Source organism: Coregonus lavaretus, assembly GCF_964263955.1.
Source record: "Coregonus lavaretus genome assembly, chromosome: 1".
In the NCBI taxonomy this organism is placed as follows: Eukaryota; Metazoa; Chordata; class Actinopteri; order Salmoniformes; family Salmonidae; genus Coregonus; species Coregonus lavaretus.
This window is the reverse complement of record NC_139988.1, coordinates 71368967-71395449: the sequence shown is the minus strand read 5'-3', so window position 1 is coordinate 71395449 and position 26483 is coordinate 71368967. Positions and strand designations below refer to the sequence as shown.

At 43.6% G+C, this 26483-nt stretch overlaps 1 pseudogene across 1 annotated transcript in view; it reads left to right on the top strand.

Moving 5' to 3' along the window:
- Nucleotides 1-203: 203 nt before the first annotated feature.
- The window catches only part of LOC311133914 (band 3 anion exchange protein-like), a 40196-nt pseudogene continuing 13916 nt past the window's right edge, over nt 204-26483 (top strand). The window contains exons 1-5 of the transcript in view: nt 204-211; nt 3869-4002; nt 19438-19484; nt 21923-22106; nt 25689-25824. The product of the transcript in view is annotated as a band 3 anion exchange protein-like (transcript). The remainder of the gene's footprint in view (nt 212-3868; nt 4003-19437; nt 19485-21922; nt 22107-25688; nt 25825-26483) is intronic.

Below are 26483 nucleotides of genomic sequence, written 5' to 3'. Positions count from 1 at the left end.
TACATTCATTTCCAATGGAACACTGTGTTTGCCTTGCAGCATTGCGTTGCAGAGGCAGTTGCAGTGCGTTCTGTGTGGTGCATACATTGGATAAATCAAACGTATGCATCAAATTGTATGGCTTGACAGAAATGGTAGCAGAAGGTGAATGTTAAACTTTTGTTGCACACATATCCAGATGATGCTGCATACCATTTTTCGCAATGACGCTGTAGGTGTGTTCAAAGCATTTTAGTGTTTTTGTGCAAGTGCACCTTTGCTAAATGAAGCCCCTGGCCCCCCTCAAAAAGGGAATCCCCAAAAACATGGGCCAAAGTATGTCATAACCAAACATTAAGATATAATTCTCTCTACTTTAGCCCCATTTATCAATCTAACCTCCCCATTGACTAAAACTAGCACATTGTTGGCCTATTTTCTGCTTGTCACTCAGTTGTACGTCTGTTGTGGAGGGGCCCTACCAATGGCCCCTTGGAGGGCGGGATGGGGGTTAGGGAGGAGATGATCTGTGGTGGGATAGCCCCCTGTGTCAGCCAGATGTGGATGGGCGATAAAACTGTGTACCCCTGGACAGAGGTTTATCTCGTCCTCATTCATGGATGGCAATGGGGGTGGGAAGAACAAAGTGGTCGATGGGGGTGTTACCATTTCATGAGCCCCCAGGCTATTGAACAGGAGCCCCTGAGCGCTGATCTGGGATCAGCTCACCCTAAACCTATTCTAGATCATATAACCAAGAGGAAAGAGTATAAACTGATTGTAGATCAGTGCGTATTGTAAAAGTTGAGCGGAACTGTTTTGGAGAGGGGTACCCCAGAGGTGGGTGTTGCTACCCTTGTCCATTATGTTTGTTGATCACAGACTTGCGCCTTCTGTGTCATTTGAACGTCCTGGCACTTCGCCATATCTGGAATACCTCTCCCCGGGTAAGATGAGATCAATTTAATCTAATCTAATTGTATTATTTATTTATTAAGCCTTTGGGTTGTAGAAGTGCAGTGTGAAGCCCTGTACATTCATGATCGTGTTCTATAACAAAGGTGTAAACGTGTAAAAAAATAAAAAAATAAAAAACTATGTTGAGTGTAATATTGTTTCCAGACAAATTATGAATTATCTAATGAATGCAGAATGATCTGTTTATAACGTAAGACACTAAATGGAAATGAATGCCTAATTGAATATCTCTCAAACCAAATTGTAACTATTTATGGATAATCTGGTGTTTTAGGCTAAATCCTTATACTTATTGAAATACCCTCAACATGAGACATTTTCCCAGTGTGTATATACTTAAATGTTTTGTGCTCTATGTTGGTTTACTATTTTCAACCTATTTTTATTTTCCTTAAAACCTATTCTTTTAGATTTTTAATAAGTAACTGATAACACAAACCTCAACAACCCATAGTCAGTAAAACAATTGTGGTGTAGGCTCAGAGAATGTTTGTTCATTTTTCCACCATTTATCTACAATATCAGGTGACGATTGTATGTTGTCCTGTGTGTGAGATCACTGACAGAGGCTGCATGTAGATTACAGTTTTAAGATGGGCTGAGGGCCATTCAAGCAGAGCCCCAGTGCAAGGGGTGTTCAACACTGATAGGGGCCTTATGTCAAAGTAGAACCCCTGTCTTTCAGATACACTTTGAAAAGTGTCATGCAACTTTGAGTTCCCGCTCTTTTCTGTGCCATGGATGACCTTGTGATGTATTGCAGGTTATATGAAAAAATTGCTGACTTGTCAAAAACTGACGGACTAGAGGACTTGAGAAACATGTCAGTAGCTACAGATCTCTCGCTCGATGTGGTAAGTCACGTGAGGAGGTGTAAAAACAGGATTGGGGTGAATTTCATTGAAATTCAGGTCTCTCTCTCTCTCAGCAGCGCAATGCCACGGCCTATGAGGAACAAGACTCCCCCCTCTACATACCTTTAACAATGTGAGTTATCCCTATTCTCTCACAATGCAAATGCCATATATATTTGATGGTTGACATTATGTTGAATATGAATAGACATATTTTATTTGACCTTGTTTCAAAGAAGATGTGAAGCCACAGTCCAACAATTCCTCCCTGAACAGTGACTCCTACTGGTATGTGCAGGGTAACACACTTAGTGAGAACAAGTCTACCATACAGATGCCTACCTGTATGTACCCTGCTTAGCTTTGGGAAAAAACAGTTCATAATATACAGTATATATACTATCCAAGCAGAAGATACATCTCCTTCAAATGTTGATATTTGGTTGCGTTCACCATTCAATATCCAGTTTGTCAACAAATTAATGATTGATATGTTGGATTCACTACTCCATCTCACCCAAAAAGTTAAAGAATAGCACTAAATCAAATCAAACATTAAATGCACGTAGTCCTATTTTTCACCTTTTTGGTTGATATGGAGACGGGAATCCAATGTATTAATACATTGTAGATTTAATTTGAAACCAACCAACCATCCTTCATATACAAGACAATATCCAAAGGTAAAAGTGTATTATTAATATAATGAATTTGACATCCTATTTATAAGGCCAATGGTAACTACTTCTAAACTTCCAAAGATACAATCAACCATGGATAAATGATAGTATACATAGCTACACGTTGAAATGATGGTGTCCTTTGTAGGGCAAATCAGATGTCAATGTAGCCTACATAAACCCAACCTCACTCTGAATTTACTTTCACATACATCTTGTGTAAGAAAACTTAGAGGAGTTACTTTCAACTATTCAATATTATTTAGGTATTTAGGCTGATCAATGTCTAAATGTGTTAACATGATAGCTCGGACACAGCTTGTTTCCAAAACCAAAGGCATCTGGATGGTAGACTCATTCTCATTGAAGTGCATTACCCCTCGTTTACCAGTAGGAGTCAATGTTCAGGCAGAAATAGTTGGACTGTGGCTTCCCATTTTATTTCAATATACCTCTTTATTTAGGTCGATGGCATGACACTGAAACAATGGCGTTGACTCAAACATACCATTTTACTATCAACATTGAAACAAGGTCAAATAAAATATGTCTAATCGAAGCTAAAATTCAACATAATTTCAACCACCCCAAAAAGGGTTTTTGAGTTTCTATGTGGAATTTTAAATTCAATTTCAATATATACATAGTACTGTATACATAGCAATTAGATTGATGTAACAAGATGTTAGTCAGGTTAATTCAATGTATTTAAGTTTAGGTGTTACCCTAATTTCAATGTTTATAATGCTGGTTGAAATTAGAAGCAAACAGTACTGGTTGATGACTTTCTTCATATTCAATGTATTTTCCAAGTCGTTGACAAAATACGTTGAAGCAACATTGATTCAACCAGTGTGTGCCCAGTGGGTTAATGCTACATGCCTTGAATGCAATCCAGATAAGATGATAGCCCCTCCAATCGCAGTGTATACAGTAATCAGTTGGTTAATTGAGTAACAATTGGCCAGTAATGCAGCGGATTATACTGTCCTATGAAATAAGTTTAAGAATCCCTTGGATGGGCTTGATGAATCAAGTTTAACTGGTACATGTCAAGGGGATTCAAAATAGTTTTAGAATCTGATCTATAGGCAGACATCTTTGTTGATTGCAAAATATAATTTCATTTAAGAATAACACTTTTCTCTTATATTACATATATGCGTAGATATTTTCTCTGTCATTTAATAGATTGATCTCTGAGGATATTCCTCTATCTATATCTGCGTCCCAAATAGCACCCTATTCCGTATGTAGTGCATTACTTTTGACCAGAGCCGGGCTCTGGTCAAAAGTATTGCACGATATAGGGAATAGGGTGCCATTTGGGATAGAACCTCTGTTAAACCTGGTGCCCTTGCGATCCCCTCAATGTAGGTCTCAGTTTGGTGATGACGGTGGCAGCTTTGACAGGTCTACAGGGCTGGAGGAAGTTGTTACAAAAGACGAGGAAAAAGAGGAAGAGGAAAGAGACTTCTATCTCCAAAGCTTTAGACATCTGGATTTTGAAGGTGAGCTGGGGCCAGTGCAAGGGCGCAACTTTGGTTTTAGAAATGGGGGGGACTTAACCTGGTGGGGGGTCTGGGGGTCCTCCCTCTGAATTCTTTGGCAATCTAAAGCTCATTTCCTGAATTTCTACTAAATCTAATATGACACTCTTGGTGTCATTTTGGGATCACATTTATTGTAAATAACAATATAATATGTTTCTAAACACTTGTACATGAATGTGGATGCTACCGTGATTATGGATAATCCTGAATGAATCGTGAATAATGATGAGTGAGAAAGTTATAGACGCACAAATATCATACCCCCAAAAAAACGCTAATCACCCCTGTTATTGTAATGGTGAGAGGTGAGCATGTCTTGTGGGTATGATATTTGTGCGTCTGTAACTTTCTCACTCATCATTATTCACAATTCATTCAGGGTTATCCATAATCACGGTAGTTTAGAAACAAATTATATTCTTATTTACTAAAAAAGTTATTCCAAAATGACACAATACATTATTTACCATTCATTTCTATTGGGCACAAAATAATCTGAAACACAACCAAAACAAACAGCAAATGCATCCAACAAATGTGTATTGTCACAAGCTTGATGTAGTCATTGTGTGCTATGAATGTGGGACCAAATACTTTTGCTCCCCTAAAAAGTGCTGTAATTTCTAAATGGTTCACCCTATATGGGTGAAAATACCCTCAAATGAAAGCTGACAGTCTGTGCTTTAACTTCACAGTCATGGTTTGATTTCAAATCCAAACTTTTGGAGTATAGAGCCAAAAGAAGAAAACTGCTTCACTGTCCCAATAATTACAGAGGGCACAGTAATTCATATCATAGGCCTAATAGTACTGTAGAGATCTTTTACTTGCACACAGTATAGCTGGATCGCCCCGTCCTGCCCCTAGGGGTCCACCGCCCTGCAGCGCCCCAACCCAACACACCGCACTCAGCTTTAGGATCTTAGTGAAACATTCATTATTGTTTTCAGATGTGTTAGGCCCTGACGTAGGCATGTTTTCAATACAGACTCCTTTTGTCATACAGGATTCCATATAAGGCATCCAGACCTTATGAAAGTTGCACAGTATACCCTTAATCTTGTAATAAATCAAATCGAGTGATACATAATTTGACATTTCTCCCATCCATTTTGACATTGTGGGAGGATAGCCAACCTTCCAATTAAAGGGCAATGCATTTCCTAGCCGCTATAAATACTAGGTTACACAGCTTCTTCTGATAACAGTCTCCAGTATCAACATTTCCAAGCAAACAAAAACAGGGAGAAGGGAGAATCTGTAGACATGCTGAGATAAAAGAACATACTCTTTGCCAGAATTCAGCCAGTGTCACGTTGCTGTGTATAGGTGTGGTGTAGAATCAGGCGCAGGCAGCAGAGGATAAGTCCAACAAGACTTTACTTGAGCACACAAAATAAATCCAAACAGCCCGGAGGCAAAAGGACGCACACAGGCGTAATTAGCGAGCGCACACACAGGTGCGTAATACTCTCCTAACACACAAGGAGGAAGCTATGAAAAATAGCGTACCGACACGGGTAGCGCAAACACGACACGAACAATTACAAACAACACTAAACTAACAACAAGGAAACTAAATAGGGTGCTAAATGAGACATAACACAAAACAGGTGTGACTAACAGACCAAACCAAACAAACAAGAAACATAGAGCGGTGGCAGCTAGAACTCCGGAGACGACGACCGGCGAAACCTGCCCGAACAAGGAGGAGGAGCCGCCTCGGCCGAAACCGTGACAGGAGACGACCAGGAGGACGCGGAGCAGGGCGCGTAGGATGACCACGATGGAATTCGGTCATCAGGGACGGATCCAGAATGTCCCTCCTCGGCACCCAGCACCGCTCCTCCGGACCGTACCCCTCCCACTCCACGAGATATTGGAGACCCCCCATCCGGCGTCTCGAATCCAGGATGGTCCGAACAGTGTACGCCGGAGCCCCCTCGATGTCCAACGGGGGCGGAGGAGTCTCCTCAATCTCAAAGTCCTGGAGTGGACCAGCTACCACCGGCCTGAGGAGAGACACATGGAACGAGGGGTTAATATTCTTGTAATCAATAGGTAGTTCTAACCTGTAACTCACCTCGTTCAATCTCCTCAGGACTTTAAAAGGCCCCACAAACCGCCGACCCAGCTTCCGGCAGGGCAGGCGGAGGGGCAGGTTTCTGGTTGAGAGCCAGACTCGATCTCCAGGTGCGTACACTAGCCCCTCACTGCGGTGTAGGTCGGCGCTCGTCTTCTGTCGACGTATGGCACGCTGCAGATGGACGTGTGCAGCGTCCCACGTCTCCTCCGAGCGCCGCACCCACTCATCCACAGCGGGGGCCTCGATCTGGCTCTCATGCCACGGTGCCAGAACCGGCTGGTACCCTAACACACACTGGAAAGGGGTTAGTTGGGTGGAGGAGTGGCGGAGAGAGTTCTGTGCCATCTCGGCCCAGGGCACATATCTCGCCCACTCCTCCGGCCGGCCCTGACAATATGACCTCAGAAACCTACCCACATCCTGGTTGACTCGTTCAACCTGCCCATTACTCTCCGGGTGGTAACCCGAGGTAAGGCTCACCGAGACCCCCAAACGTTCCATAAATGCTCTCCAGACTCTGGAGGTAAACTGGGGGCCTCGATCGGACACTATATCCTCGGGCACCCCGTAATGCCGGAAGACGTGAGTAAATAGAGCCTCAGCGGTCTGTAGGGCCGTAGGAAGACCCGGCATGGGAAGGAGACGACAGGCCTTCGAGAACCGATCCACAACGACCAGGATGGTGGTATTCCCCTGTGAGGAGGGAAGATCGGTAACAAAATCCACCGAGAGGTGAGACCAGGGTCGTTGTGGAACGGGCAGGGGCTGTAATTTACCCCTGGGCAAGTGTCTGGGCGCCTTACACTGGGCACACACTGAGCAGGAGGAGACATAAACCCTCACATCCCTGGCTAACGTTGGCCACCAGTACTTCGTACTAAGGCAGTGCACTGTCCGGCCAATACCCGGATGTCCAGAGGAGGGGGACGTGTGAGCCCAATAAATCAGCCGATCCCGGACCTCGAGCGGGACGTACGCCCGACCCACCGGACACTGTGGAGGACTAGGCTCGGTGCGTAACGCCCGCTCGATCTCCGCATCGACCTCCCACACCACCGGTGCCACCAGACAAGACTCCGGTAGTATGGGAATGGACTCCACGCACCTCTCCTCCGTGTCATACCGACGGGACAGAGCATCTGCCTTCCCGTTCTGGGACCCAGGGATGTAAGTGATCTTGAACACAAACCGGGTGAGAAACATAGTCCATCGAGCCTGGCGAGGATTCAGTCTCCTAGCTGCCCGAATGTATTCCAGGTTACGATGGTCGGTCAGAATGAGGAAAGGGTGCTGAGCCCCCTCAAGCCAATGCCTCCACACCTTTAGGGCCTGTACTACGGCTAACAGCTCCCTGTCCCCTACGTCATAATTCCGCTCCGCCGGACTGAGCTCCTTAGAATAAAAAGCACAGGGGCGGAGCTTAGGTGGTGTACCGGATCGTTGAGAAAGAACTGCCCCGATACCGGCCTCAGACGCGTCCACCTCAACTTGGAAGGGTAAAGTGGGATCCGGGTGCGCCAACACCGGAGCCGAGGTAAACAGGTCCTTCAGTCTCCCAAAGGCCCTGTCCGCCTCTGCCGACCACTGCAAGCGCACCGGACCCCCCTTCAGAAGAGACGTTATGGGAGCTGCCACCTGTCCAAAACCCCGGATAAACCTCCGGTAGTAATTCGCAAAACCCAAGAACCGCTGCACCTCTTTCACCGTAGTTGGGGTTTGCCAATTACGCACGGCGGACACTCGGTCCACCTCCATTCTCACCCCTGACGCAGACAACTGGTAACCCAAAAAGGAAACTGACTCCTGGAAGAACAGACATTTCTCAGCTTTGACATACAGGTCATGCTCCAACAGTCTCCTCAATACCCTGCGCACCAGGGCTACATGCTCGGCCCGAGTAGCACTGTACACAAGAATATCATCTATGTACACCACTACTCCCTGCGCCTGCATGTCCCGGAAAAGTTCATCTACAAACGATTGGAAGACTGATGGAGCATTCATTAACCCATATGGCATGACGAGATACTCGTAATGGCCGGAGGTAGTACTAAATGCTGTCTTCCACTCATCGCCCTCCCTAATGCGCACCAAGTTATATGCGCTCCTGAGATCCAATTTTGTGAAGAACCTTGCCCCGTGTAAGGACTCCGTCATGGTCCCAATCAGCGGAAGTGGATAACTATATTTCACAGTCACCTGATTGAGACCGCGGTAATCAATACACGGACGCAAACCTCCATCCTTTTTCTTCACAAAAAAGAAGCTCGAGGACGCGGGAGAAGTGGAGGACCGTATGTATCCCTGTCTCAGAGACTCGGCAATGTAAGTTTCCATTGCCCTTTTCTCCTCCTGTGACAAAGGATACACATGGCTCCGCGGAAGCGCTGCTCCTGTCTGGAGGTCTATCGCACAATCCCCTTGTCTATGAGGTGGCAACTGTGCCGCTCTGGTCTTACTAAACACGAGCGCCAAATCCTCATACTCAGGAGGAATGTGCAGTGCTGGCATCTGGTTCGGACTCTCCACCGAGGTCGCCCCTACGGAAACACCCAGACATAACCCCTCACACTGAGCAGACCACCCTTTAAGAGCCTTCTCTCGCCACGAAATAGTAGGATCATGGGTCATCAACCAGGGAAGCCCCAGTACCACCGGATACGCAGGAGAGTCGATCAGATAGAGTTGAATCGTCTCCTCATGACCCCCCTGCGTCATCATCCTAAGTGGCGCTGTGACCTCCCCAATCAACCCAGATCCTAACGGACGACTATCTAGGGCATGTACAGGAAAGGGTTTTTCGACTGGAAGGAGGGGAATCCCTAACTTAACACAGAATCTCCGATCTACAAAATTCCCAGCTGCGCCTGAATCGACTAGCGCCTTATGCTGGGACCGAGGTGCAACCTGTGGGAAACAAACAGGTAATGTAATGTGTACGACAGAAAGCTCTGGGTAAGTAGGGCGCCTACTCACCTGGGAGGACTCCCCACTGTATGACCTGCCCTCTCCCTCACCAGGGGACCCTCCCCAGCACCTAGCCGCGGTGTGCCCTCCGCGCCCACACTTGGTGCAGGAGACTGCCCCCCTCGGGCTCCTACCTCTTCTCCCTCTAGCGCCAGCACCTCCAAGCTCCATCGGACACTGCTCGGAGGCGCTGGAGGGTGGAATGGGGGGCCCCCACCTGGGACGTCCGCGGGTCGCAAGCAGGTTGTCCAGTCGAATGGCCATGTCCACCAGCTGGTCAAATGTTAGTGTAGTGTCCCTGCATGCTAACTCCCTGCGGACGTCCTCCCGAAGGCTACATCTGAAGTGGTCTATGAGGGCCCTCTCATTCCACCCAGCATCAGCCGCTAGAGTCCGGAACTCCAGCGCAAACTCCTGAGCGCTCCTCATCCCCTGTCGGAGGTGGAATAGACGTTCCCCCGCCGCTCTCCCCTCTGGTGGATGGTCGAAGACCGCACGGAAGCGACGGGAGAACTCCGCATAGGTGACTGTGGCGGCGTCTATTCCCCTCCATTCGGCGTTGGCCCACTCCAACGCCTTGCCGGTGAGACAGGAGATGAGGGCGGAAACGCTCTCGTATCCCGAGGGCGCCGGGTGTATGGTGGCAATGTAGAGCTCCACTTGTAAGAGGAACCCCTGACACCCGGCAGCGGTGCCGTCGTACGCCCTCGGGAGCGAGAGCCGAATCCCACTGGGTTCCGGTCGATGGACGGGCTGGCTGTCCGGTGGTGATGGTGCGATAGGTGGGGCTGTGGGAACCCCGCTGGTCTCCCATCGACGAAGGGTGTCCATGACGCCCTCCAAGGCGTGCCCGATCCGGTTGATACGGTGCTCTTGACCAAGGAGACGCTCCTCCATGGTGTCGACGGGTGCTCCTGCTGATTCCATGTTCTGGTGTGTAATTCTGTCACGTTGCTGTGTATAGGTGTGGTGTAGAATCAGGCGCAGGCAGCAGAGGATAAGTCCAACAAGACTTTACTTGAGCACACAAAATAAATCCAAACAGCCCGGAGGCAAAAGGACGCACACAGGCGTAATTAGCGAGCGCACACACAGGTGCGTAATACTCAAGGAGGAAGCTATGAAAAATAGCGTACCGACACGGGTAGCGCAAACACGACACGAACAATTACACACAACACTAAACTAACAACAAGGAAACTAAATAGGGTGCTAAATGAGACATAACACAAAACAGGTGTGACTAACAGACCAAACCAAACAAACAAGAAACATAGAGCGGTGGCAGCTAGAACTCCGGAGACGACGACCGGCGAAACCTGCCCGAACAAGGAGGAGGAGCCGCCTCGGCCGAAACCGTGACGGCCAGCCTTCACAAGAGCACAACATATGCAAATATGTCCCCTTTTGTGTTTTACACCAGCAGAGGAATTACATTTCTGAGTGCATGATATTCAGTTTCACTGGCATATAGTATGTTCTATGGATGGTCTTAAACTGCAGTAATTTATGTCTGAGATTATATGAACATGACTGGGCATGCAAACATATCTGTATCCATTCATCATCATCAATAGTGTCTCCCAGGTCTTCCTCACATTTTTGTTTTACATTTTTTGTGTCGTTGGGAAAAGCCTCTATCAACCCTTGATACAGTTTGGAAATAAACTGTAGAGGTTTGTCAGACTTCCTTAGAATACAGTTGAAGCTTCTGGCTTATCTAGTGTTTGCTGCACAGAGAGAATAAAGTGTTGCATTTGTAAGAGTTCACCTCAGCGCTGTTACAGACTGGTCTTCCCTGGTTGCCTGACCCTGCTGAGACCCCTGTCACTATCTGAGGCATGACAAAGAATTACCTTGGTGTACATTTATACATTATATTATCCAAGAATAGAATCAATGGTTCAATAATTGAAATTACCATTATTCCCAGATCCTAGACTGTAGCCTACCCATCAACTCAAGATGGAACTTTGTATCCATTCACTGATTGTTATAATATACTGCAAAATTCACCTCAGCTCCGTAGACTAGTCTTCCCTGGCTGTCTGACCCTGCTGGGACACCTGTCACCATCTGACCCTGCTAAGACATGATGAGCATAGTGTTGTGTACTGACTGTGCACCATGACAGTGTAGCCTGTAGAGCTGTTTATACCATGTCAGTGTGAAAAGTAGGGAATTATCTTGGGAAATTGACAGATCAATAACGTTACATTGTAGAATAGTGAAAATTCATATCTGACTCCATTATTATTCGAAGGCTATAGGCCCATAATCGTATCCAGTGGGTATAGCCAAGGTTGCGAGCCTTACGTCACCACTCGGAATACTATAAGATGCACGTGTCTAGGTTTATTGTTATGCAATTATTATGAGGCTAATGAACAAAGACCTAATATCTTGCGATCAATGTCCTAGCATAAAGTGTTTGAGTTAACCTTAGCTCAGAGATGCACAGTTAGAGACCGAGAATATATGCTATGTATATTGTGAATAACATTTACCATTAAACATTTAACCAAATAATAATTCAATAAATATTACACAGAAATGTGAGGATTACAGTTCGTAACCATTTAAAAAGAATACGATTTATTACAGTTTCACAATAAGAATACAATTAACAAATGGTACATACCAGAAATCTTCACGAGGAAAATAATAAATGTACGTCATTTAGCAGACGCTCTTATCCAGAGCAACTTACAAATTGGTGCATTCAACTTATTAACCCCTTTTTTTTATGGGGGGGTGGGGGGGGGGTTAGAAGGATTACTTTTATACTATTCCAGGTATTCCTTAAAGAGGTAGGGTCCTGGCGTCGTGGGGGAGCTTGTTCCACCATTGGGGTGGCAGAACAGCGAATAGCTTTGACTGGGCTGAGCGGGAACTTTGCTTCCGTAGAGGTAGGGGGGCTAGCAGGCCAGAGGTGGATGAACGTAGTGCCCTCGTTTGGATGTAGGGTCTGATCAGAGCCTGAAGGTAAGGAGGTGCAGTTCCCCTCACAGCTCCGTAGGCAAGCACCATGGTCTTGTAGTAGATGTGAGCCTCAACTGGAAGCCAGTGGAGTGTGCGGAAGAGCGGGGTGACATGAGAGAACTTGGGAAGGTTGAACACCAGACGGGCTGCAGCATTCTGAATAAGTTGTAGGGGTTTAATGGCACAGGCAGGGAGCCCAGTCAACAGCGAGTTGCAGTAATCCAGACGGGAGATGACAAGTGCCTGGATAAGGACCTGTGCCACTTTCTGTGTAAGGTAGCGTCGTACTCTGCGAATGTTGTAGAGCATGAGCCTGCAGGATCGGGTCACCGCTTTGATGTTAGCGGAGAATGACAGGGTCTTGTCCAGGGTCACACCAAGGTTATTTGCACTCTGGGAGGAGAACACAATGGAGTTGTCAACCGTGATGGCGAGATCATGGAGCGGGCAGTCCAATAAGAATACAATTAACAAATGCTACATACCAGAAATCTTCACGATGAAAATAATACATTTACTATGACATACAAACGTATATCAGGAGATCGGTTTATCAATGACTCCATGATCAACGTTTAAACCCAGCTTTTATTCTGAGCGCCAAATCCCAGTATCTCCCATCGTCTAATTAACATCCCTTTGCATGGCCCAAAACATTCAAACAAAGGCATGAAAACAACACATACATTCTTGGATCTAATCATCACAACTTTTATCTAAATGATATGGGCCCACCCATATAATGTGTCGCTCCTCTTTGAACTATTCGCCGTCCGACGAACAGAATAACACAGTTTCTCTGTAACAATAAATCCATAGTACTTACAGTACAATGAAACATATCAAAATTCATAGCTCTTTATGAACTCTTGAAACAATCCAAACATGACAATTTAATTCACACAGTGACATTCATTTAGTCGATTCAAGTTTCATCAGTCTTCACCTCTCCTGGCTTCAGTAACCCTTCACCGAAATTGCCACAGATGAGGTGTGTTTGACCCCTGTGATAGCCCACAGATGATCTGTCATGCAAATAATGGCATAAATCGTGATTGTGTCATCATGCTGGGCCTCGGCGCCAGCAAGTCGCTAGACGCATCTTCATCACTGGCCTTCATCATCGTTCACATTTGTGAACAACATTGCTATACTGACTCTAATAAAAACTCACATTGCGCTGTCAAAAAAACTTAGACTCAGAATATCAGTCTTCAATAATTTGGCCGCTGGTTTCATCATTTGATTCATGTCTAGTGTGGTTGAGGTAAAAAAAGAATAGCTAACGTTAGCCAACTTTTGGCTAGCTCAACTGGCGAAAACGAGCCAAGTTTACTTCTGTTGAAACGGGACAAAGCAAAGGCTACAAAACATTTCCATACACGCAACAGCTGTTAGCTATTGCTACCTGACAAACTGGCTGTGGTAGCTACAGTTCATTCACTTCAGACAGAACTTCAGTCGAGAGGGGATGAAACATTAGCTAACTTTACATGTCAGTTACACTACTAGCTCAGCACTGGGAATAAATACTTTTTTCTGTTATGTTAAACAGCAGTTACCTTGCCACCTATATCAGTCAAATAAAGAGTAGCCAATTTCTGCTCTGCTTGCTTTTACAACTCGGAGAAAAAGCACAACACACACAGCTGCCTCTGTTCGCACGCTCTGTGGTGTCCGCGTGGTCCTAAATCCAGCCTTCTGAAACTTCCAAACAGCCTACCCGACCGCTCTGAGGCGTGTGCATAGTCCTAAAGCACACCGATACCGCTTTTTGTATCGCAGTGCGGTAAAACTGGCGGGGGGACAAAAATGCCCCCCCCCCCCATCCCCAGTAAAAGTTGCACCCCTGGTCCAGTGTAATCCATTGTTTATTCCAAACATAGCCAATAAATATGATGATAAGATGACGGTCGGGATAGTGAGACAGTCAGACTGGTCCGAGGTTATCAAGTGACGGTATTTACTATCAATATTATGGGTGACATCGGGAACACGCTGGCTCAGAGTGTGTGTGTGTGTGTGTGTGAGTGTGTGTGTGTGAGAGCGAGAGAGAGATAGTCTTTGTGTGTGTGTGTGTGTGTGTGTGTGTGTGTGTGTGTGTGTGTGTGTGTGTGTCTGTGTCCCAATCTAAGGCCACAGTCACAGACCTTATAAATACATGGTGTTTATAAAGTCACACTTTGTTTGCACTGAGTGGGCCAGTCGCTTGTCAAGGTGGTTGGGTTGGCTAGTGTGTGGTGCAGGTAAGTTTAAGCTTTTCCATTTACGTTACTCTTATAAATAGTATTTTAAGTTATTGTGATAATATTGTTCAAGATGAAAAATTATAATGCTAATGTTACTGGAAATTATCAACAATGCAAATGTTTTAACTCAATTTGAAATGTTCAATTTGAAAATATTTGGTTCATAAAATGGATAATTAACTGTTCATTTTTGTATTATAACTATAGTTATTTTCTTATTTATCATTGCCATCATGCAACATTTTTACCGCTCCATACAATTGCACAGAGTTACATGAAGAAACCCATAGGAAAGCTCACAAGGTGTAACAGAGGGATAGGGACAATGCATTTACTATTTACATGATATAAATGTAATTGTCCCTTTGTTAGTTATAAGAACTGTCCAAAATAGGTTTGATAGTTGTGCAAATATCAATTTCAATTGCAATCATTGTATTTGTACTGTTTTTTGAGGTTGAGATCTGAGATGCTAGTCGTTTTCCACCTCATTTACACTGTGTATATTTCCATGAGTTATCCATACAAAACTCATGCTGGATCAATTTGTATACATCTACACAGACACCCACCCAACCACACACGTGCTCACACAAACACACACACACACACACACACACACACACACACACACACACACACACACACACACACACACACACACATACATACATGCACACGCACGCGCACAACATTTGTATTTAAAAAAAAATATTATTTAGTTTCAGTTGTATTTTTAGTGTTAAGGACAGAGAGTAGCCTATGCGTGGGAGGCTAGCAGCCATTTACAGTATGTGTTGTATAGTTTATGTGTTTTTGGGGATGTCACTTCTTGCCACTTTGGGGCAGTAATGCATAAGATGATGGGTCAGGTCATAGGTTAGGTTAGGTTTAAAGGTAGACTCTGCGTGATGACGTAGATGCACAAAGTAAACAGTAGTAGTGCTGGGTCAATTTCCGCAACAACGTTTTGGTCCCATAGCTACCACATTGTAGCAGTGTGAAGCACACCCGTGTACATCCGCAGATACTCCGTATGACTGAATGAGAGCAAAGTTTTGCATCGTGCTCATCGCAATGCTTGAGATCTCCTGATATACAAGCTAATCAAACTGATCAATTTTGTCAAGTCAGTGGCCATCTTTGGTCACCACCTTTCAAAGTGTGTTGCATTGAACTGCATGTGTGTTGCATTGAACTGCAAAGTGTGTTGCATTGAACTTTACAAAAACCATGTGATCAATGGTCATGAAGTTTTGACTGCAGTCGACCGCAAGTTTGTGCTGTTGCTCTTCACCAACTTCATCCTGCAGCTATCACCTGCATTTTGGGAGGCTCTATTGTCAACCAATTATAAGGGGGGGTTTATTTGACCCATGTGAATGTGACCAAAGATATGACTGAAACAGGAACCAATTTGCGATTTATGGGTACTGTGGATATATACAAATAAATGTGATATTTGAGGCTCTATCTCACTAAGTGATTGTACAATGTGTACACATAATATTGTATTAAAATGTCAGTTTTTGAGTGTGTGATATGGGGGTAAGAGATATGTTTATTTCGACATTATAAAGAAAACCTTTTATAAACAATGGCAACACTGCCATGTTGATCTGAGCCTTGCTGTTGGAAATCTACATTAGTGTCTGACTTTCAGCTGTTGCAGAAAGTGATCAATGGTCATGAACCTCCGACTCCACTCCTCCACTTTCGTCTACAGTCGTTTGCTTTAGCCTTTATCACTCAAACGAGCCCAATATCAGCGGTGCTGTTCATTGCAACGTCATCTCACTGAGTCTACCTTTCAATTATAAAGTTAATTTCAGTGTGACCCGCCAGATTCAGAAGCTTTAAAACATTAGAAAAAAAAATACTGGGCATAGATGTCAATTCAACGTCTATTCCATATTGGTTCAACATAATTTCATTGAAATGACGTGGAAACAACATTGATTCAACCCCCCCCCCCCTTAAATGAAATGAACAACAACTGAACATAATTCACATGGTTTTTATTTTATTTTAGTTAGTTTTGAAGTGAAAGATAATAGTTTCAGTATAAATTTAGTTTTTCAAACGGGTTTATTAATCGTTATTTCATAATTAGTTTAAATTTTAGTTTCAGTTTTAGTTTACTATAATAACCTTGACACACACACACCTGTCTAGTCTGTCTAATCTGACTCTCTACTACCCTTTACCTTGCTCTGTTTTGGAAATAATCCATACTGTTGTCACAGACAACTTCTATCCTCAGCTCCCGTCAGAGATTTGTGGATGCTGTGACAGGCCACAACAGACTTTATGTAACAAGGAAGACAGGACCACAGGAATACATGTAGACATGCACTCATGCACTCATACGTTCATGAGCTGAATAAAGAGTTATTTGACCACGCACACCAGTGGTATCATGAACTTTACCCAGTACCAGGACATTTTAGCCCAAAGCCTGTTTACCTCTGCCCGGAGGCTGAAACTTGGCCACAAGTTGCTCTTCCAGCAAGACAATATCCCCAAGGACACATACAAATCCATAGAGAAATGATTAATTGGCCACAAAATCAACATTTTGCAATGGCCATCTCATTCTCCGGACTTGAAAACCTGTAGTTTGAATTGAAGAGGGCAGTCCGTAAGCACAGACGAAGGATCTGGAAGGATTCTGTATGGAGGAATGGTCTAAGATCCCTCCCAATGTGTTCTCCAACTCATAAAACATTTTAGAAAAAGGCTCAGTGCCATTTTCCTCTCAAGGTGAGGTATTGAAAGGTATTGTAAACAGGGGTGTCAATATTTTTTACACTTACCTTTTTGAGAAAAAATTATTTCCAAAGTGTTTAGAGCATATAATATAGCTCAGTACTACAGAATTATTAATTTTACATAGTCATTTTTGCTCATCATTATCAAGGGTGTAAATAATTTCAGACTCCACTGTATACCCACTCATTCAATCAATAAGGGCAGAATCCTAACATTAACTCACATTTTTGTGCAAATCTGTTATACACTGAACAAAAATATGAACGCAATATGTAAAGTGTTGGACCCATGTTTCATGACCTGAAATAAAAGATCCCAGAAATGTTCCATACGTACAAAAAGCGTATTTCTCTCAAATGTTGTGAACAAATTTGTTTACATCCCTGTTAGTGAGCATTTCTCCTTTGCCAAGATAATCCATCCACCTGACAGGTGTGGCATATCAAGAAGCTGATTAAACAGCAGGTGCACCTTGTGCTGGGGACAATTAAAGGTCACTCTAAAATGTGCAGTTTTGTCACACAACACAATGCCACAGATGTCTCAACTTTTGAGGGAGCGAACATTTGGCATGCTGACTGCAGGAATGTCTACCAGTGCTGTGGCCAGAGAATTGAATGTTAATTTCTCTGCCATAAGCCTATACCATTGGAGGCCAATGTTGTTTTAGGGAATTTGGCAGTACCTCTAACCGGCCTCACAACCGCAGACCACGTGTAATCACACCAGGCCAGAACCTCCACATCCGTCTTCTTCACCTGCGGGAAAGTATGGTCGTGTCTACACTTGACACTTATATGTGACTTCTGCTATCAGAATACAAAGCTCGCATTGAAAAGATGGGTGTGTGTGGATTTCTCCTCAATCTGGACGCAATCAGGCTACCGAAAGCGCATACAGTGGGCGACATAATCAGCACTCCTCCCACAAGTCTCCAGAAAACATGTGTTTTGGGACCGAGATGCACCTTTTCATTATATCGTTAGAGGAAATATGTTCCTAGCATGTGGGGAACGTGTTTGCTGTTCTCATAAATGCTAGCCAGCTAGCTAATATTTAGAACAATTATTTTTTGTTTGGCTAGAGTTATGCTAACTCATTTGCAATCCCTTTAGCATTGCTTGCTAACTTGCTGGCTAGCTACAGAGGTTAGCTGGCTACTTAGCTACAGCTACTGCCATCAGCTGTTGTTGTGTTATTATCATACAGTATTTTGCCTATTCCACAGTTTATAGAATGCATACTGGCATTTGAATATAGAGCGGGAACGGACCCAATGTGGACATGGTGGACACGTTCGGACTTCCATGATCTGAACTCCATTATCAGAATACAAAAGCCACACGTCCTCTGAAACCAGCCACCCAGACAGATGATGAAACTGTGGGTTTGTACAACCGAAGAAATTCTGCACAAACTGTCAGGGAAGCTCATCTGCGTGCCCGCCGTCCTCACCAGGGTCTTGACCTGACTGCAGTTTGGTGTCGTAACTGACTTCAGTGGAAAAATGCTCACCTTCGATGGCCACTGGCACACTGGAGAAGTGTGCTCTTCAAGTATGAATCCTGGTTTCAACTGTACCGGGCAGATGGCAGACAGCTTGTATGGCGTAGTGTGGGCTAGCAGTTTGCTGATGTCAACGTTGTGGACAGAGTACCCCATGGTGGTGGTGGGGTTATGGTATGGGCAGGCATAAGCTACGGACAACGAACAAAATTGCATTTTATAGATGGCAATTTTAATGCACAGAGATACCGTGACGAGATCTTGATGCCCATTGTCATGCCATTCACCTGCCTCCATCACCTAACGTTTCAGCATGATAATGCACGGCCCCATGTTGTGCAAAAAATTATTAAATCCTGTTTTCGCTTTGTCGTTATGGGGTATTGTGTGTAGATTGATTAGGGGGAAAATGTATTTAATCAATTTTAGAATAAGGTTGTAATGTAACAAAATGTGGAAAAAGTCAAGGGGTCTGAATACTTTCCGAATGCTCTGTAGATTCACTGTATTTCAATCAGTTGCACAGTACAGTATAAAGTGTATAGCAGGGGTGGCAAATTTACGGCCCACAAGCCAAATCCGGCCAGCAAGCCTGCAGTGGATTTGGGGACATTATAATTATGGTTGAAAAACTACTTCTGTTTATACTTGAATGTCTACAACCAAAATGATTGCCCACCCCTCATATAAATCATTTAGAGGATACTGTTGAGAATTTTCATGTTCAGATGTAAAGTGTGTGAATCAGACATGAGATCGGACAACAATGTAAAGACAGTAATAGGAAAGGTTATATACAATGCTTATCAGAGCCTCTTTTCTATGTTCCAGCTGCATTGAACGTTAACACCAACGCCAACCCCAGCGGAGACTGCCAGGTAAGTGGTCCCTCCACACGTTTGTACAGTATATACTCTATACTGTATATAACTCCCTTGGTAAGCATACTAAAACTATTTCAAAGTGTATTAATACTGTGTTTTGTGCTGCCCGTGCTGTCCACTCCTGGGAAAATAGGGTTCCCCATTCAATCTAACTATGACCCCTTTTTGCTATAGTACATTTCAGAAATGGTTTCCTGGACACAGAAGCCTGATCTTGGACTAAGAACCACTTTTAATGGAGAATCACCATTGAACATTTATTTGAGTCTTGGACTAGGCTGAATCTGTGTCTGGAAACCGTCTCTCAGTGTTTTAAGGCTAGGACCTTGTACCACAGCATTAAGACACCTGCAACATGCTGAGCAACCCGCTGGAGATATTTTGTTTTTGATACTGTTGATGTGATAGATTAAGCCATCTGTGGGAAGAGCTAAAAGCCATTGAAGGGCCAGTTTATCAATAGTGTAGTTCATACATGCATACAGACCCTCACTTAAAAGAAGAACAGCACACAAACACACACACACACACACAATAGGGGGGATTTATACATACATAACCTTTCCTATAGCCAATACTACGCTACCTTTTTTATACACTACCAGTCAAAAGTTTGGACACACCTACTCATTCAATGAAATAACACATATGGAATCATGAAGCAATCAAAAAAGGGTTAAACAAACCCTTTGCCTTGATGACAGCTTTGCACACTCTTGGCATTCTCTCAACCAGCTTCATGAGGTAGTCACCTGGAATGCATTTCAATTAACAGCTGTGCCTTCTTAAAAGTTAATTTGTGGAATTTCTTTTCTTCTTAATGCGTTTGCGCCAAACAGTTTGGGGGGGTATACAGAAGATAGCCCTATTTGGTAAAAGACCAAGTCCATATTATGGCAAGAACAGCTCAAATAAGCAAAGAGAAACAACAGTTCATCATTACTTTAAGACACGAAGGTCAGACAATACAGAACATCTCAAGAACTTTGAATGTTTCTTCAAGTGCAGTCGCAAAAACCATCAAGCGCTATGATGAAACTGGCTCTCATGAGGACCGCCACAGGAATGGAAGACCCAGAGTTACCTCTGCTGCAGAGGATAAGTTCATTAGAGTTACCAGCTTCAGAAATTGCAGCCCAAATAAATGCTTCACAGAGTTCAAGTAAAAGATACATCAACATCAACTGTTCAGAGGAGACTGTGTGAATCAGGCCTTCATGGTCAAAATGCTGCAAAGGAACCACTACTAAAGGACATCAATAAGAAGAATTGGGCCAAGAAACACGAGCAACTCAATTGAATGTTTTAATCATTTGACAGCCCTACATAGAACGTATGTTCACAATTAAACTTCTCTGTTTGAGCTACACCATGGTATCCATTCCCGTTCTCCCATGGCCTACCAGCCTTTACAATCATTAGGGGATCCCCTGAAACGCCCTTAATTAAAATGAGGTACACCTGTGACTGGCAGAGGCAGGAGGGTTCGTTCAAGAACCACAACAAACTTCAACCCTGTTACACACACACACACCCTTTCCCCCACACATATACATTTTATCATAGCTGCCACCACTATGTCATAGCTGCCACCGTTGTCACTAAACTGATTGTCACCATTGATAATGTATTCATACATAGGAAAGACATACACACAAACAAACATACACTCCTGTCCTTTGAAACTCTTGTACCCACACACACACTGCCACACGCCATTTATTGACACTCCAAACACAGCCAGCAGCTAATCTGTCACCTCCACACCGACACCAAAAACAACCAGTGGACCAAAACCCTGCAGACAGGGGCTACCGCCACCATGTTTACGCTGTAGACACCAGCTACACCCGGCCTCCCTCGTTGTGGCCACCAGCCGAGCATGTCGGTGCCTTGGCGACCGACCTCACCCCACCCTCACTGCATGCCTTGTAGGTCTGTATGTGTGCCGTGTGCAGGAGTGACAATGCAAAAGTTGATAGAGAGGTCATTGCCGCCAATGTCAATAATGAACACACCTGAATCAGTCTTTTGGTGAAACTGCTAAAACATTTTCAAGTGATGAATGCCTGTGGGTGTTTGAATCACCTGCATTAGTGTGACCAGATTTGCACATATATTGCCACAAGGGTAACACCGATATCGGGCTTTATGGATTATTTCAAATTAGTTTGGCTACAGTGTTCTTTGGCTCCCGTCCATAGGCCAATTACCTTTCTGACATACACATCAGTGTCCTGTGTCTCCTATAGGCCTACTGCTATATTACTTCTATATATCTGTCCATATATGTTTACGTTGATACATCTCCCCATGCTGGAAAATTAAGCAAAAAAAATGTGGCAACATTGGTGTTACTTTGGGAACTCACTCAGTCCCCATGCATTCCCCCTCAATTCCACCCCGCCAGTATCTTGTGTCTCCCAATGCAGGCCTACGTGGAGCTGAACGAGCTGATGAAGGACCAGCAGAACCAGCAGGGCTTCTGGCAGGAGACGGGCCGATGGGTGGGCTATGAGGAGAGCTACGACCCAGAGGCCGGGGGCTGGGGACCCTCGCACATCTCCTACCTCACCTTCAAGAGCCTCATCCAGCTGCGCCGCACCATGAACACAGGTCAGAACAGGGCCGTGTTCATTAGGGTCACAGTGGAAAATGTTTTGAAACGCTTTGAAATGGAAAACGAAAATTGACATTTCTTAATCTAGGTAGAACCTTCGTGTTTTGTCCCATTGCTTTTGTTTCGTTCTTAGTGACTATGTCCCTGGGTTGTGATTATTAGGCACCAAACTGAAGAAAATGTACTGAAACAGGAAAGGACTACCTGGGCTTGTCCAATGAGAAATGCACATTTTCATTTTATGTTCTAAAATGTTTTAAGATGTTTTCCGTTGCATGTCCTAATGCAGCATTTACAAACTAGGGGTTGCAACCCCATGTGGGGTCGCTTGATTTGAAAATGGGGTCACGAGGGAAACTCTGCTTGGTTCATAGAACCATTGTGATGTGAGTAACCTTCGATATCCGCTAAACAGGTTGTGACAAACAAAGCGGTTTCTGTTTTCTTCCTATAAATGTGGCTCTAACTTGTGAACGGTTGGAGCTATAAGCTATTACAATGCTCACAGGCCAGGCACAGGACCAGCCACGCACAGGACCAGGCACCAAATCAGACTCGGGGGGAAAAGAACATCATCATTGAAAGTAATGATGGTGTTTTTATCTACACAGAATATCATACATACTTATTACCTGATCATCTTCTGAACTTCCTAATACCTTTCTGATGCATTTCAGTCACTTCAAACCATATTTCCTTCAGATTTAAGCACTGTCAGACTGATTTGTAATAGACAGTCATAGCGCCAAATAAAAAATTAAACATTAGCTATTGATTACATCACTTTTTTTTACATGGTGATCAGGCCAAAATGGGGTCACAGGCCAAAAACATTTGGGAAAACGACCCAGCATAGAGTTGAATGGAGGAAAAGGTCCCATTCCAATAGTTTTCAAATGCATCCTTCCTCCTTCTCTTATAGAAGTATTACTGATCTGTATGGAATTTATTCAAATTTGAATGGAATAGAATGGACTGAAAAGCCTGCCCACAGGGCACACCACGTCATTTCAACGTTGACATTTGGGTAATATTTGGTTGAGACGTTGATCAATGAGATTTCAACCATTATTCACCCACTCAAAAAGATAGCCAGAAGTTTTCTAAATTCCCAATGTGTTATCACTATACTTTCAACCATCTAAAAGCACAACTCAATTCCAATGGAAAAACAATATCTGCTTGTTGGTTTAGTTGTCATCTAAATGTCTTATCTGCGCTTTCAACCATTTAAAAGCACAACAAAGTTCAAATGCGAATACAATATCAAATATTTTGTATTTATACAACAACTTAATGCGTTATCACTGTGTTTCATCAAATAGCACAGCCAAATAACCTGGATTGCAGTTGTGAATAACATTAAAAGTACATAGTGCAGGGCCTCCCGAGTGGCGCAGTGGTCTAAGGCTACAGACCCGGGTTCGATCCCAGGCTGTGTTGCAACCGGCCGCGACCGGGAGACCAATGAGGTGGTGTACAATTGGCCCAGCGTCGTCCGGGTTAGGGGTGAGTTTGGCCGGCTGGGATGTCCTTGTCCCATTGCGCTCTAGTGACTCCTTCTGGTGGGCCGGGCGCATGCATGCTGACTTCGGTCGCCAGCTGTACAGTGTTTCCTCCGACACATTGGTGTGGCTGGCTTCCGGGTTAAGCGAGCAGTGTGTCAAGAAGCAGTGCGGCTTGGCAGGGTCGTGTTTTGGAGGACACATGGTTCTGAACTCCCGAGTCTGTACGGGAGTTTCAGCGATGGGACAAGACTGTAACTACCAATTGGTATCACAAAATAAATAAAAAAAACGAATAAAAATGTTTAAGTACATAGTGCAAGTGATCAATGCTCCTCAAGCTTCTGTGCAGATTATTACAGCAAGTGTGAAGATCTCCACAGACCTGCGACCTTTGCATGCTATCTTAAACATGAACGCTTTCTATGATTACATAAGAAGACATTTAAAGTTACAGTAAGCTAACCTCAAAATGTAGCCATGGATGTGTTACACATTTTAAGGTTGAAAAAATACAGTTACATTAGGTTGTAAGATAGCCTTTACTTTAAGCTGTTGACAAAGCAGGATAGTTTCATATGAGCCACTGGCTTTATCCTATTCTTTAACTTTTATTTTTTGTTGAGATGGAGACGTGAATCCAACATACACTATCGGTCAAAAGTTTTAGAACACCTACTCATTCAAGGGTTTTTCTTAAATTGTACTATTGTCTTGTAGAAAATAGTAAAAATAAAGAAAAACCCTTGAATGAGTAGGTGTTCTAAAACTTTTGACCGATAGTGTATGAATTATTAATTTGTAGACAAACTGGAATTAAAGCCAGACTAAGTCAGTGGCACAGATGGATGTATGCAAGTAGAAGATACATCTCCTTCAAATGCTGATTTTTGGTTTAGTTGACAACCAAACACAATTCAATATCCAGTTTGTCTACAAATTAATCATTTGATACTGTATGTTGGATTCACATCTCCATCTCAACCAAAAATCTAAGTTAAAAAATAGGACTAAATCTAATCTAATCAAACTTTAAATGCGTTTTAAATAAAGTTTGATTTCATTTAGTCCTATTTTTTAACTTAGATTTTTGGTTGAGATGGAGTATAGTGTCATCTGAGCCATTGGCTTTATCCTATTCTTTAAAAAAAACAATTGGTTGAGATGGAGACGTGAATCCAACATATGAATTATTAATTTGTTGACAAACTAGAATTAAAGCCAGACTAAGTCAGTGGCACAGATGGAACTATGCAAGCAGAAGATACATCTCCTTCAAATGTTGATATTTGGTTTCATTGACAACCAAACACAATTCAATATCCAGTTTGTCTCCAAATTAATCATTTGATACTGTATGTTGAATTCACATCTCAATCTAAGTTAAAGAATAGGACTAAATCTAATCTAATCTAATCAAACTTCAAATGCATTTTAAATTAAGTTTGATTCCATTTAGTCCTATGTAGCAACGTTGATTCAACCAGTTTGTGCCCAGTGCGTGGTTCCTTCTTCCTTTTAGTGAAGTAATCACTGATCTGGCATGACTGGATTGGCAAAAGCTATGTTGTAACTCTGTCTTTGATGTATCCTTTTGTTGCATATCAGTAGCTACCTTGGAAAGGGAAAAGGAAGCATTTATTGAAAAGTGTTTGAACAGGGTTAGAAGATGAGTGAATATCATCAAGATGAGATCTTGAGAGAAATTATTCGATTTTGACCTTGAAGCTCGAGTGAGCTCCATCAACTGCCCTTCAACAATAGAACCCATCCGAACCTGTATTTCTAGGTTGTGTTGCAATTTAAGAGGAAATTACCTATAGGGGCATTGCACCTGCATATTTCTCCCCATATAACCATGTTGATGTCCTGATTCAGAGGGGTTGGGTTAAATGCGGAAGACACATTTCGGTTGAATGCATTCAGTTGTGCAACTGACTAGGTATCCCCCTTTCCCTTTCCATTCCTCTGTAGTTACTCTCTCTCTTCCACCCCTCTTACATCATTCATTCTTATTTTTACCCTGGCCCTGTTCAACCCCTCACCCTGTGATGTTTGCTGTGGATTGTTCAGGTGTGGTGATGTTAGACCGGGAGGAGCGCAGTCTCTCCGGCATCGCTGAGAAGATAGTGGACGAGTTGGTCAACAAGAAAGAGATCAGGCCCGGCGATCGGGACGGGGTGCTCCGTTCCCTGCTCCAGAACCGCAGGTAAAGTTCACTAAGTGTTCACTAAGCTACGCTTCTATGATTAGTCATCTTGCCCACGACCTGAATACTTGTGTTTGCTGTCTAAGTAAATGCCTAGGCTTTAACACAATGGGTTCAGATGGTCTGTCACAGTAAAGTCCTACTCAGATCTTTGTATCGGAGGTGGTTCAAAGCCAAGCCATACCACTGTCCATATAAATACTAACTTAGGGACCAGTGGAGGCTCCTTAGAGGAGGAAGGGGAGGAGTATCCTACTCAGTGAATTTCATTTGTTTTTGTTTTTGAAACTTTCAAAAAGCTATCCTTTTTAGATACAATTATACTAAATATATTCACGTCACCAAATAACTGATTAAAACACACTGTTTTGCAATGAAGATCTACAGTAGCCTCAACAGCCGGTGTAAATGCTAAACTGCTGTACTGCATGATTGTACACATGGATTGGATTGTGGGTTTATTAATGCGTTAGTTCTAGTTTGTTGACTATAACATTAATATGGTGAAAATGATGTTGGCTATGTTGCGGTTAGCGGTTACAAGCAAAGGGAAAAGGTGAGAGGAGGAGAGCACGTAGATGTGAAAAGGAATTATACAACGAGCAAAGTGATGATGCTGTACAGTGCCTTGCAAAAGTATTCATCCCCCTTGGTATTTT